The sequence below is a fragment of the Coptis chinensis genome, chromosome 1 (assembly GCF_015680905.1).
Source record: "Coptis chinensis isolate HL-2020 chromosome 1, ASM1568090v1, whole genome shotgun sequence".
Classification (NCBI taxonomy): domain Eukaryota; kingdom Viridiplantae; phylum Streptophyta; class Magnoliopsida; order Ranunculales; family Ranunculaceae; genus Coptis; species Coptis chinensis.
The window spans coordinates 20864447-20878836 of record NC_141456.1 but is presented as its reverse complement, the minus strand read 5'-3'; positions in this window follow the sequence as shown (position 1 = coordinate 20878836).

The window sequence follows — 14390 nt, the reverse complement described above, 5'->3', positions numbered from 1 at the left end:
TTATGGTATTTTTTTAATTTTGATTTTTCTAGGTTTGGAGGTGGTTTGATGGCGGTGGAAGATGGAAAAGATGAACTGTTGCGTGAGAATGTAAGAGCGCGAGCGCGCTCTCCATGGGCGCGGGTGGGCGCGAGTTGGGCCCAAGCCCAAAATCGAAATTTTCGATTTTTCGATTTTTTTCGCGAATTTCAAATCAAAATTCCCGCTTCGTTACATGTCCGATTTTTGCGAATGAGATATGGAAATGATCAGGAGAGAATTTCCTATCCAATGATCCATAAAACACTCTATTCCGACTTCGGATGACATACGAGATAGTGGAAAACGCCTCGAAGTGCGTGCATGACGTAAGTTATGCGAACGAATGAAATCTAAATGAATAGATCATGTCAATCCGAATCGTAATACAATAAAACGGCCTAAGCAACTCTAATGGGACATAAAACATTTTAGTACAGAAACACAAACACCCCACCCCCAAACAAATTTTTTACAACGAAGCTTAGAAAATTTGTTTTTAGCAGTGGGTCTTTTAAAGTCAGATTCCCGAGACTTCATAGATTACTATGTTTATTTTATTTTTTATTTTTTATTTTAGTTTTAGAAGGAAAAACAATAAGCAATAAAGACATAATTCACACCATAGAGAAACATGACTCAAAATCCGAGAAAAACATGCAAGAGTGGAAAAACGCGTGAACTATGTGAACCGTGGACTTAGGATCCGGTACTTACAGCCACACACACTCCATAGGGAGGGCCGGTTACCTTAATGGTGCACTCACCAATATATTGGAATGAAAGGAAATGCACCAACACGAGAAATTTGAGTCGTTTATAGTCGATACTCAAGACTTTATCTAAAACATATGTATGAACATGCGGTTGATCATATATCAACAACCTAAATAGTTGTGGATCATTCCATAAATAAATATCGAGGAAACATATCCAAACACAATGAAACACCAAGATTTCCTACGACCACTGACCTAGTGGAATCCAAACGAAGTCGGATAACCCTATTGTGTAACCTATCATGCACCTTCTTTTCATTTTGAATGAGTGGGTGTACTAGTAAATAAGTGTGGAAAAGTGAATGGTTGAGAAGGATATGGTGGATATGGATAAGTTTTAGAAAGGCAGCTTGTACCTGATGAGGATGTGGTTTTAGCATCGAACTCATTCATTGTGTGTGTAGGGACCGCTCAATTCTGAAAATGAAGGTGTCAAATAGGTTGTCCTTCCGGAAGTATCCGTTTGCTAGGAGGATTTAAAAAATTATGAAGCCTGAAGAAACAACAGGGATCGAAAGTGCAAACTTCGAGATTCCTTTGAAAGGGTGGAAGGAGGGGCATCGAGGTGGATGTTGTGCAAGTTAGTTCTTGATAGGGTGAAATTTCACCTACTTTCGAAAAAACTCATCAAATTCCTCATCTAGATTGGTCATATCCACATTACTATGGTAGTCCTCTACATCTTTGAGAAAAGTCATCTATCCCGTCCTCATCAATAATATGTGTATCGACTAGTGTAGGAATGGAAATATTGAGTCCGACTTTCCAAAGGAAAGAATTTTGGGCATATGACTATCGGGGAACGTGTGTTGTTGAAATAATCTCGAGCAAAGCTCGATCATGCTAACCTCTCCATCCATAGGCGAATCGGAATGGCGTGTCCTTGTTTTAAAAACATTGACTTCAAAGAAGATGGCCAAAACATGGACATTGAACCATCACGGCAATTAATGAGCGTTGGCGGTTGCGCGAAAAAGGGCCCTAAAAATAATCGGACAGAGTCGTTAGCGACTTCACGTATCGAGGACTACAAAATCAGCCGGATAGTAGAAATCCTGCACTTTTACAAGCACATTTTCGACTACACCCTTAGGGTACTTAATAGACCGATCGACTAATTGCAACGCGTCATTTTAGTGGGTTGCATTTTGTCTAGACCTATTTGTCTATACAAATAAAATGGGAGTAAGTTAACACTAGCCCCCGTGTCTAATAACGCGATGGTCGTTATAGGAATCTCCTAAGGTGCATTATGCGATGGGGACGACCGGGTCCTTGTACTTAACAATTCCATTATGTTCGATAAGGTTGGGAATTGTTTACGTTAAAAAAGCGTCTTTCGGTATATTTGTCTTCGCCTAGTAGTACACAATTCCTTAAGAAACTTAGCATGATGTGGTAGCTTTTAATAGCCGAGGGAAGGGAAGGTTTATAGTTAGATTCTTGAAAACGTCCCTAATCTCCCTCGTAATTTGTATCTCTAGTTAACATGGCTAATTTTTGTGGAAACGGTGGTTTTACGTCGATATTTAGCAATGGTATCACTTGGATGTTTAACCATGGCTTTACGTTTCTTAGGTTGTGTTATGTAACTCGACCTCTACGGTGGTAGGCTCTTCAGTTTCTATTTCGGTATCTAGTAATATAGCGGTGTAGGGAGACTCTTGGTGGGGTAACTATAGGCATAGTTACTTTGTTATCAACCACTCTGCCAGAACGGAGAGTGGTGATGGCATTTATCTCACCTACATTTTCATATTCATTACTAGTATTATCGGTGACCTCAAAGGCTGTGTTTGTTGTTTTAGGATTAGGTATTGCGTTACCTGGAAACACACCTTTGGGTTGGGCTTTATCTTGAGCCAACCGTTGGGTTAAATTATTTACGGATTGTAGAAGCTGTTGGTTGGATTGAGCCATGGTTTGGAAAAGTTTTGGCTCACTTGTATAAAGGTGTCAAGACGATCCGGCCGTGTGGGTGTAGTGGTCACGGGTGGTGTGGACTGGAACTATTTCCCGTGAATTATTTATTGGTGGATTTTGATAGTTATTATTTACCGGAACGATACCTCTATTAGTATTATAATTATTATAATTACCTTGACCTTGTGCTTGACCTTGTCGAGGTTGCACTTGGTTGTTATAATTATTAAAATTACCCCGACCACGCCCTTGTCGTAGTGGGGCTTGGTTAAAGCTTTGCGTAGGCCTAACATATTGATTATTGTACCGCTTGGGTGTGACGTTTTGGTTATTCCGCCAACCGAAGTTGGGATTTTGTCTCCTAGGGCGTTAGGTTCACTATTAATGGAACAAGCCCGTTCATAGGCTATAGGGCCGATGGGAATCGGGATGCTCGGGACTCCAAATGAAACTACATGGATTTGAATTTACATTCATAACGGGGATTGGCTTTTGTTGTCTGATATGGCATCTACCTTTTTAGTGAGGGATTCAATTAGAGTTTTAAGCTCGGGATCTGATTTAACCTCAAACATCTTGGTAGTCTTAAGCGTGGAAGAAGAACTAGCGGAGCGGGGATATCATCACTACCCCCGGTTGTTATTTAAGCTTAGTTTGATCCTCTAAAATTTATAAGCCTCCGAGGCTCCTTTACTTAAGAAACTACCCCCATTCATTATGTCAAGGACTTCTTTATGGTGATGTTGAAGTCCTTTGAAAAGGCACGAACTAACGTGTCTTTTTTGCTAAGTTATGGTGTGGACACTCTATAAGCAGATCGGTGAAACGATTCCAAGCCTCTGAAAATGATTCATGAGGATTTTGTCGAAAAGAAATGAATCTTGGAAAGCATCTCATCCGTCTTTAGGGGTGGGTAAAATGTTCCATAAACAAATTTGAACAAGTTTAGCCCACGAGTCCATAGAATTAGGCTTGGGTAGTTAACCAAGACGCCGCCTTATCGGCTAAGGTGAAAGGGAATACCCTTAATTTAATTTGTTCCGAACCAACCGTAGGATGGTGGAATGTTGTTAGGACTTGTTCAATCCTACGCGTGTCTTTGGTAAGGTTTTTCATGGTCTAAACCATGAAAAACGGGTAACAAATTAAAAATATTTGGAGGATTCTCAAATCCCCACCGGGTTTTGCTAGAACGATGCAAGATTTGGGGCTATCGCTCAAGGCTTTGTAGAAGTCCGAGAGGAGTCTCTCTTTCTTCCCCATTATATCGGTGGTGTGTGTGGAATAGTAGCTAGAGGTGTAGTTGTGTGGTATACTAGATAGACTTGATTGTTGATGTTGTTGTGTATTTACGTTCGGTGTTTTGTTCGCCGACCTTAATCTCATGCAAGACTAAGTCGAGCTTAACTACACATGCAACACTCCAAACAATTACGATGTACTAGTATAAACCTCTAACGAGGAGATGCGAGGTGTGGAAGAACGGAATACGATTGCGTCCCTTGCTTCGCTTATGAATAGCATCTTGTGTAATGCGGTGTTAGGTGTATATAAGAGAATAAAACACTGAAAAAACTTGACAACTCGAAGTTTGAATCAACCTGTGGAAACCCGAAATTTCATTTCAATTAAACTGGCGCCTTCTATCTTGGGTAAATTCATGTAAATTCGAAAAGTCCAAGAACTTAAGCGTCGTCGCGCTCTCTTTGGCGGCAGCGTACATTTAAAAATTCGGTAACATAAGCGCGGGTCGCGCTCTCTTTGAAGCGTAGGCGGCCAGCGGTATTTTCTCGCGGAATTTTTCCAAAACTGAAACGGCAACCACAGTATGAATCAAACAAGGGTGGGTGGGTGAAATGGGACTTAAAAATTACTAATTCTATTATGAAAACAATGCTAAAGTGCAACTAAGATGGCAGCGGCGCCATTTGATAACTGGAAAATGACGTAGTTTACCTACGAAATGAACGATGAATTCAATCCGTAAGTAAACTAAAACTATTTTGATGCTATCTTGAGTTATCAAAGAATTCTACTCTCAATCCTATGAGATATAGTGGAGTAGATAAGTTCGTTCCACTCCTAGTGCTCTAGCATGGATGTTTTCTAATCTAGCTAGTCGTTTTTAAGTCTATGAGAGTTTTACGAAGGGAATTATACTACGATGCAACTACCCACAAGATGCAACTAGTCGGTTATCGAGAATACTACGGAATGCTACGTTGATTCTTGATAAGGAGTTAGAGGGGATTGATTCCACCATAACTCAACTTAATCCACTAACGACGAATAAATCGTCATCGATCCGAATCGAATCGCCAAGAAACAATGGGTTATTCCTAATCCCTAATTATACATGGCATTTCTACCAATTATAACTAGCATGTGAACAATTAAACCCATTCTCATGGTGAACTAATCATTTCTAGAGTGGAATAGAAAATACGGACGATTCTACGATAATCGAATCAAGCTTTCATCAAGGCTTCACAACCCCTCTAATGGAGGTTTAGCCTTGAATCATTCATAATCATTTCCATTTATATTAAAACTAAACATAATATAAAGCATTGAAATTTATTTAATTAAACAATAATGAAATCTAATTTAATGACTAAATTGAACTAAGGACATGAATTGAAATTAGATCTAGAATTGGAATTGACAAAATCGAAACGGATAAAGAATACTACTTTATTGATCTAATCAAATGAAGAACAAGATTCAAAGGTTTAATCTAATGAAATGAATTAGATATTGAAACTATACTTAATCAAAACAATTAAATAAAACTAGATCTAGAAGCTATTTTAATGGCTACTTTCTATTCTAAGCTAACTATTATTTTCTAACTACTGGCTACCATTAACAAAGACTTAAGCTTTTGTTCTTATACATTCAGATCCAAAATTCGTGCATGGGCTTGGAGCCATGGTTTGGGCCAGAGAATCAGGCCCAAAACCCAATTCTTTCAAATCAAAAGGCCTCTTCAGCTGCAGTTGGCTTCCACAGACTTTTCGTCCACTTCTGCTCCTCTGATTGGGTCAAGGCTTGGACCATTGCAAAGCTCTTTCCGAGCCGGTCGTTTTGACATAAGGTAGGCCTCAATCCGAGGTCTGAGTCTAAAGATATGGCATTCGGAAGTTCTCACGACTTTTGCTCCTTTATCTCGCTAAAGTGGCACATTTCTGCGCACATAATGGACTTTGAAGCCCGAAATGCATAAAAACGCGTGATCAGTGTTAAATCTTACTTATTATTCACATAATTGGTCTAACAGTATGATTATTAAGGGGTTAAAACTACAGTTTTGGGCTCTTATCAGTGTGTATGGGTGTAGAGTTATTACATGGCAAACTCTGAGAAGCCTTGAGCTAAGTGGGGCGGCTAGGTTTGAGAATTTTTGGGATGGAGAAGAAGGGAAAAGGCAACCACGTGGGCTAAAAGGGTTGATGGCACGTGCCTCTTTTATGAGTTTGAAATTTTTGGCCCAAGCCCAAATGGATCAGGAAATTCCGATCTTGTCCTCAGTGCCTTGCCAACTTCAGGAGCCGATCCATGTTTCGTTACTCGTTTGATCTTGACCCGTGAGGTACAAAAACGATCAGCATAAAAAATGCAACGAAACGGTATAGGATACACTCACATCTAATGGTAGATAAGAAACAGATGATGGAAAGAATTATACATGAACTATAGGGAAAATATGTACAGATAACAAAAAGAAAACTTTAATTAATTTTTTTTGGGTTTTGAATAAGTTTGACAGAAATTTTAAAAAGGTGGGTCGTTTTAACTGAGATCCCCAAGACTTGGAAGTTTTTGAAAACTTGTGTCAATCCTAACCAGACGGCTGGATTACTCTCTTAGACCGAGCGTAATGCACTGGGGGATAACACATGTAAACTTTGTAAACAGAATTATTATGAGGTTGAAGACTGGGGCAAGTTGGTGTTTGACAATTCAAGTACCAACTTTCTCTCTTAGCTCATCTCTTACGTGCGTATGAACTCTTACCTAAACTAGGAATGATTTTCAGTATATGTGTCCATATCATAAGCTGCAATTCTCTAGAAAGTACTTGCACACGATCATTGAAACTAATCCATCTAGTCTTTCTAGGTGGAGGGTTTTTGTTTGCTATAGAAGACATTTTTTAAAAGATTTTCAGAAATGAGAGAGATTTAGAAGGGGAAATGATTAAAACAAGAGGGGAAAGATTTTTAAGAAATGAATTTTTTTTGAAAATTTGAATTTTTTTTTTGAGTCTTTTAACGTTAGATTCTCGAGACAAAATAGAGAGGTAGAGGCAAAAAGATAGAATTAAACAGAGAATAGTATCACTTTGAGTTACTCTATTTATTTAATTCTCGTTTGGAGACGCCTCGTTGTTTTTTTTTTTTTTTTTTTTTTTTTTTTTTTTTTAAGGTTTGTTTTCTCATTCAAAATATATCTCTATCCATATAGAGGTTTTGCGAAGAAGATAAAATTATATGTTAATCCAGTATCATTTTGGTTACTTCGGACGTATAACTTTCATTTTTTATATCTTTTAGTTTTGAAAACTATGGAAAGATATTTTAAGAAACTCATACTCAAAAATAGTGATTCTAGATGTTACTACTTTAAAACAAATCATAACAGATATTCTTAGGCAATTTTCGTGTTGGCTCTGTGGTGAACCCAATCTAGACAGACATAGCTTCAGCTACACGAGTTAGGGGATTTACTGTGCAAGACATGGAAAGTTCTGACCCGGGCGAATAGCTCGGTGATATAGGCTACCCTTAGTAAGCAAATCTGATCTCAAACCGCTCCTAGATTGCGTAGTTCTAGGGGTTGGTCTATGTAAAATCCATTACCCGTTTTGAAAAAAATCACTTAACTATTGATGTATCGAGAATCTATCATTAATAGCACAAAGAAATCAAACATTTTTGAAAAAGAAGTGTAAAATAAAGAAAAGAAAATTTGTATACTCGCTCCACAAGTTCACACATACTCCAACGACGAGTAAAAAATATTTTATAAAGAATATGCGAGATATACTGTGGACTAAGGCTTCGGTACTTACAACCACACCCTCCAAGTGGAGAGGTCCGGTTACCTTATTGATGTATCTCCCTAAAGCAAAAGATGGAATGGAATGAGAAAGGAATACATTGGAAATGAGGATTTAATCCTCGTAGATGAGATGATTAAGAAAGAAATTTTAGCGTTCTAGCTTCATTCACGTCACTTGTTGCTTCAAAGGCTGTGCTTGTTGGTTTAGGATTAGGAATAGATTGACCTGGTTACTTCTTAGGCTGTGCATTGCGCTCGGTCTCATAAAGTAATCTAGCCATCTGGTTGGGATTGACTCGAGTTTTCAAAAACTTCTAAGTCTTGGGGATATGACTTTAAACGACCCACCTTTTTAAAATTTCTATCAAACTTATTCAAAACCCTAGCAGCCCCACTTAACTTGTGCCCGCCCCCTACTCTACTAGCAGTCGCGACTTCACCCCAACACACCACCATTCAATTTTTTCACAGCCTTTCCCAAATTCAACCACCATTCCAACTCAAAACCCTAATTTTTCAAATCCCTATTTTAAAAGGCTAGAGTTCTCAAAATCGTGCCGGAGCAAAAACTTTAAGACCTCTTCTATTCCGAAATGTATTTCAGGTCTGAGATCAGAAGAAGAGGATGGGAACCTTTGGTTTTGTTGGAAGATGTGGTATATTCTCCCTCTCTTGCTCTTTCATTTTGTAAATGCATGATTAGAGGGGAGGATGACCGCATTACAGTTGTTAAGGATGGCCGCTCGCTGGAGCTCACCAAGGAGGTGGTGACTGGTGTTATGGGGATTCCTCTGAAAGACTATGTTCAGACAGAGCAGTCCCTAGATTGTAAGACCATCGACGTGATTATGGTAGACACGCTTCTCGAGGGGGTTAAAAACCCCAAGTCTCACTGCGCTTATCAGAGTTCGCTACGAAGGAACCAGCTAGCAGTATCTCAATGGACAACATACAACCTGCTAGGCTCAGCCAAGCCTTCGGATATAGGTAAGGCGATGCATCATATTTTATAGATTCTTCAAGAGCAGAAGAACAGTTTTTGCATCGTCTCCTTTATCTTCGAGCAGCTCTGCAAATCGAAGAAGACGTCTGCCCTTCTACCAGTGCTGGTCACCAAGATCATGCAGCACTGGGGGTTCCAAGCCACAGACGCCCTAGTAAAGGTCAAGGTCGCTACCACAGGTCCTATCTATGCCCACTGTGTTTAGTAGTCATGACTTCCACCTTAAGCCAAAGCCGCTGAGCAAGCACACCTGACTGAGAAAGTGGATTACTTCGCTAAAGATGCCACTCAACAGTTCACTCGGCCTATGGATGGAATTTATATCTCCACCAACTCAGGGAAACTCAGGGTAACATCATAGCGAGACAGTGGAATATCATAGCAGAACAGCATACCCTTAGAGAGCAGCAACGGACCTTCCAGCAGGAGCAGCGACGTTTTCAGCATAGTGTCAGTAGAACACTTTAGAGCATCAAAGACGCACTCCCGTGTAGTGATAGACATGCCAGGCCTTGATGCCAGCAAGAAGAAGGATCTTCTAGACGTCAAGACGAGTCATGCACGGATTTTGACTAGGATTCCTAGTGTCCGTATAGTTGGATCTATTTATTTTGATGTTTCTTTTTCATGTGTATGACGTAGTATAAGTTTAACTTTATGTTTAATATTAGCTGCGTGTGTGTGTGTGTGTGTGTGTGTGTGTGTGTGTGTGTGTGTGTGTGTGTGTGTGTGTGTTTTGTGGAATTTGGTTTATGAGTAGAAGGTAAAACAGATACATCATGCCAAAATTTTCCCTTTTCTTCATGCATTTTTTATATGTTTTCAAAAAAAAATACAAAAACCCAAAAAGATTTTATAGTAGATATCCCTAGTATAATAAACCATGCATGTATTTCTCGTTCTATATCAAACAACCCACGCCCCAAACTTATTTGGGGGTGGTTAGGTGAGTGGGGTGTGATGTTGCTAAGGTGGGAGGACTCTGATGGAATTGAGGCTATGATGAAAGTTGTGTTGTGGTGGTGGTGCTGGCGGTGGGAAACTGGTTGAATGTTAATGGAGGTGGTGTTGGTTAGTTGTATTGAACGCTACTATTTGGGAAGAAGTGGTCGGGGTGTGTGGAAGTGATAAAGGGAAGTGTTTTATAGGTGGCAAATTGGAATCAATATTTGGTGGTGATTGATTGGAGGAAGGTAGTGGTTGAGGTAGCAATTCGCGGCGCAGGGTGGTGGTTGTGGCAGTTCAATTGAGTGTGCAATGGTGGTGGTGAGATATGGTGGATAATCTAAGGAATGTGGTTAGTTCACTGTGAGGAGACCAAGGGGATTGATGGAAGTGGTGTGCATGAGGGTGAGTGAGGGTGGTGGCGGAAGATTAAGTGATGATGGTGGCAGCAGTGGTTGGCAATAGAAATGCAGAGAGATGGTGCAAATACATCTGGGGTTAATGAATGATGGTGGGGGCAGTACCTAGATCGTGTTGAGAGCAATAAAGAGTGGGGAAAGGCGGCGCAAGGTGGTAGAGAAGGTGTTGCACGAGTGGTGCAGGAGTGGGGTGTTTTTTTTTAGGCAACAAAGAACTTTTTTTTTTTTTTTTTTTTAATAACGATAACGAGTTTTACAAATAATTAAGACAAACATGCAATAAGCTGCGCCGCAAGTCCTTTCTGAATGACAAATCATATCCTCCTAAAGGCAAGCTCGTTAGAACCAACTGTTATGACGTTATTGTCCATAACTTTATGCAACCTCTTAAGGAGCTCAACAGCCTGTTGTGCCAAGAAACCAAAAGTGTCAAAACTAAACGGAATGAAACAATGTTAGTTAGCCCTACAAGCTAGCATCCTCGTGTTTCTCAATCTTCCCTGCCGTTGCTCTATTAGCTGCTTCTCCCACCTCAAAGACTCCATTCCTAAGCCTTACCAATGGAGATGCTCCAGTTACATCAACACACGCATGCTTCATTCCCCTCCGACCAAATGTAGATTAATACATCCGCAGACCGAAGCGTCAATCTACCCTATTCGGATTAGTGAGAAAATTGAAAGGAACCTTCTTCTTTTCTTGTACCCCAGCCCTCCAAAATGCGTCACATAAAATGTCTATGACATGATCATGTCGGTATTTGAAACCTGGAAAATGTCTATGCAATGGGTTGCACGGTCCCCGAAAGCATCTAGTCTACTATTTTTGCAAACAGGGCATAGACCACCGTCAGAGTACAAATAAATAATGAGACGGTACCGGAGAATAGAACGATACTCCACTGACGACATACGCTGCCTAAGTTCCTCCATTTGAATAGCAAGTAAAAAATCTTTTGTGTATTCAGACTGCAAACATCCAATGACTGATTTTTAACGAGCAGATAATTCAAATTCCCTCTCAAGACCAGCGCCAATCTTACCATAGAACACTTCTACCAAAAGTTTTTGTGGTTTTGAGGGGACGGTAACATTCATAGCTAGAGAGTTGAGGTCAAAATTGCTTCTGCCAAAACTTTATTTTTTATTTTTTATGGGTGACCCGTGTCAGGCACGGGCACATAATTCATTCATAAACCGAGGAATAAAGTCATTACATAGTTCTTCTCCTACCCTTAGACTGTACCCTTCTTCCAGTTCCAGGCCCATTCTGCTAGTTTATGAGCTAGCACATTACATGCATGCCCTGGGGGTAAACCTAAATGAAACAAAAGTAAATAAACTTAAAGTTGCAAAGATATTATAGAAAATGGCTCTCCAAGCCTAAGAAATACACTAATCTCTTTTAATGCATACTTCCATATCTCTTTTGCATCTCCGTCCAAGATATCTTCCTTCCAGTCTTTGTATTTTGCATATTAGATTACTAGCTCCAGAGCAAATGTTTTTGCCTCTATTACTGAACTTGCTTTTGTTTTACTGACACATGCTCCTACTGGTTTTCCTGCACTATTCCTACCAATCACAGCTAGGTCGGTGAGCTAGATTTTTATGAGCATGAAAGACTGCATCAAAATTGAGTTTGACCCATCCAGGAGGGGGATGAGTCCAAACAACATCTTTCCCCATGTGAGTAAGGCTAATTCCAATGGTTTGGTGCGCCATCGCACCAAACCATAATAGTACAATATATAGAGTTAGCGGGTTAGCATTTGCAGAGGCAATGGTTTTTCTCACACCCGCCAGTACCTATGGCGTACAGGAAAAAAATTCAGACTCCTCAGCTGCCATTGTCAAAGGCGTGTGTGGGGGAAAAAAACATGTAGTTGCCACACAGTGTGGCATGTAGCTTATATTTCTTCTACCCGCCACTCATACTGGTGTGTAAACTTGAAGCTATATATCTTGTTAAAATTGGTGTTGTAGATAGGTAAACTTATACCGATAGCGTTGGCGAGTTAGCGTTTTGATGCACCATTATATTGTATTAGAATTTCCGTGATATTTGGTGTTTTGGTGCATCATTGGCAAACACTATTTACTATAAGGGTAGTGGCAAACACTATTTACTATTTGCCGGCAAATGAAATTTTCCCACTAGAAGTGGGAAAATAGAATCTAGCTCCCCCCCTAAACTCTTTTGCCACCCCTTATTTTCTCACTAGGGCAACAATAATTTGCCACCATCTCCTCTCTCTCTTTCACAGTCGCAACTCAATCTCTCAAGAGGTAATATCTTGCTCTCATCTCCTCTCTCTCTCTCTCTCCTCTCATCTCTCTCTCTTCATCTGCTCTCCTCTCTCACTTGTCACTTCATCTCTCTATCTCTCATTCATTAATTTTTCCCACTAGAAATTTTTGCAAACAAACACTGGCAAATTGAAATTTTCCCACTACAAATTAGCCGGGCAAAACTCTAGTGGGAAAATGCTGACAAATCTAATATTTTCCCACTAGAGGTTTGCCACTAAACAAACACACCCTTAACTCCTCCTCAAGTCTCTCAAACACTGTATTAGTACCAACATTAAAAACCTTGTACCGACCAACATTCATTTGTAACATAGACATGCTGAATGAAGGGCTGATTATGGAGTGGAAATAATGTGCTTGAAAGTCAAATTATTCCTTGCTTGCCAAATTAACGACATCAAGAATAGTTATAAAAAGAGTAACATAAGAAGGCTCAAATGTTATATCCTTTTCTGCAAGTCTGAGGCATGTCTGTAACCAATCCCCGGGATCAAATTCAGTAGTGTTAACTCTTAGATTTAACAGGGAAGAAAACCATATATGTCTAGACCTATTGCACTAGAAAAAGATGTGATTTGAGTCCTCTAAAATGTTGCCGCAATAGCATGGCAACACATGGGTCAATATTGAGATGATGTTTGGTGAGATTTTGATTGGTGGGGATATTATTGGTAAGAATTTTCCAGAATAGTTGAACTCTAGCTGGGATAGGTAATTTCCAAATCTTACACATGCTTTTGAGCTAGAGAGGGTTTGAAAATTGTCCCTCATGAGATTTTAGGTTAACATCGGGCTGGTTTGGCTGGGAACAAACCTTTCTTATTTGGTCGGGCTCCATATTAGCTTATCCTGAGCAAAGGTTTTAGGCTTTATAGATGTGATGGCTTCTCTTAAGGGAGGTGGCAGTTGACTCAACAACTCCATATCCATTCTTTGAAGTCCAAGAGAGCATCTTGAACTCTATATAAGCCTTTAGGTCTTTCAGTCACCCCATTCTCTAGGTGCAATTATATTGTTTCCTATAAGCACCCAGGGATCTTTCCAGACTAGAAATCAATCTTCCTTAGTTTCCATCACCTATATCTTGTTTAGTTTAATTTGTAGGTATTAAAGGAATCTTTTAGGAGAGTGCCAAGTAGATCGATATCCACGACACTATAACTCCATTAGAATAGGGAACCTTTCATATTAGTGTTGTAGGTATTGAAGGACACTTCTAGGAGTGCAGTGTGCCAAGTAGATATCCACGTCACTATAACTATGTTAGAAGAGGCCACCTAGGACAGAGAGAAATCTCCATTAACGCGCTCTACTTTAGTATCTAGATAGTAGATAGTATATTTGATTCCTCATAGGCAAAACAAAGTTAACAGGCAAAACGAGGTTAACAAGCAATGTATAAGGAGGGGAGGGGACCTACATTGGAAAAAAGAATTGAAAGTAAAGCAAACCGTCTTTAGTCGATAACTCCTTTTGTTTATGTCAACACTCATTAGCAATATCATTGACACGAATCATATATAAATTAATGTATCATCCATTTTATAATATGTAAGGAAATCAGTATTATTCGAGTATTTGGTAAAATTCCTTAGTCCATGACATGTCAGAGCTAAGAATATCTAAGTGATGAAAGTTTTTTAATAGTTGGGAAGATTTGTCCAAACCCCCCACATTGGACTCATGTTTGCATTAAACCCCCCATATTTTGAATCATCATCATTTACCCCGTTATGTCGTTCCCGTACCATTAATATTTTACCTAATGCCCAAATTACCCTTGAAAGCATTTTGTCTAATCCCCTCCCCCCCAATAAAAAATGAATCAATTTGACTTTAAACCCCCCTTACGGAAAACTTCCAGAAGAAGACGAATGATTAAGGCCAAAAAGTTTAGCAATTTCAAATCTTGTTTTACCAACCATGC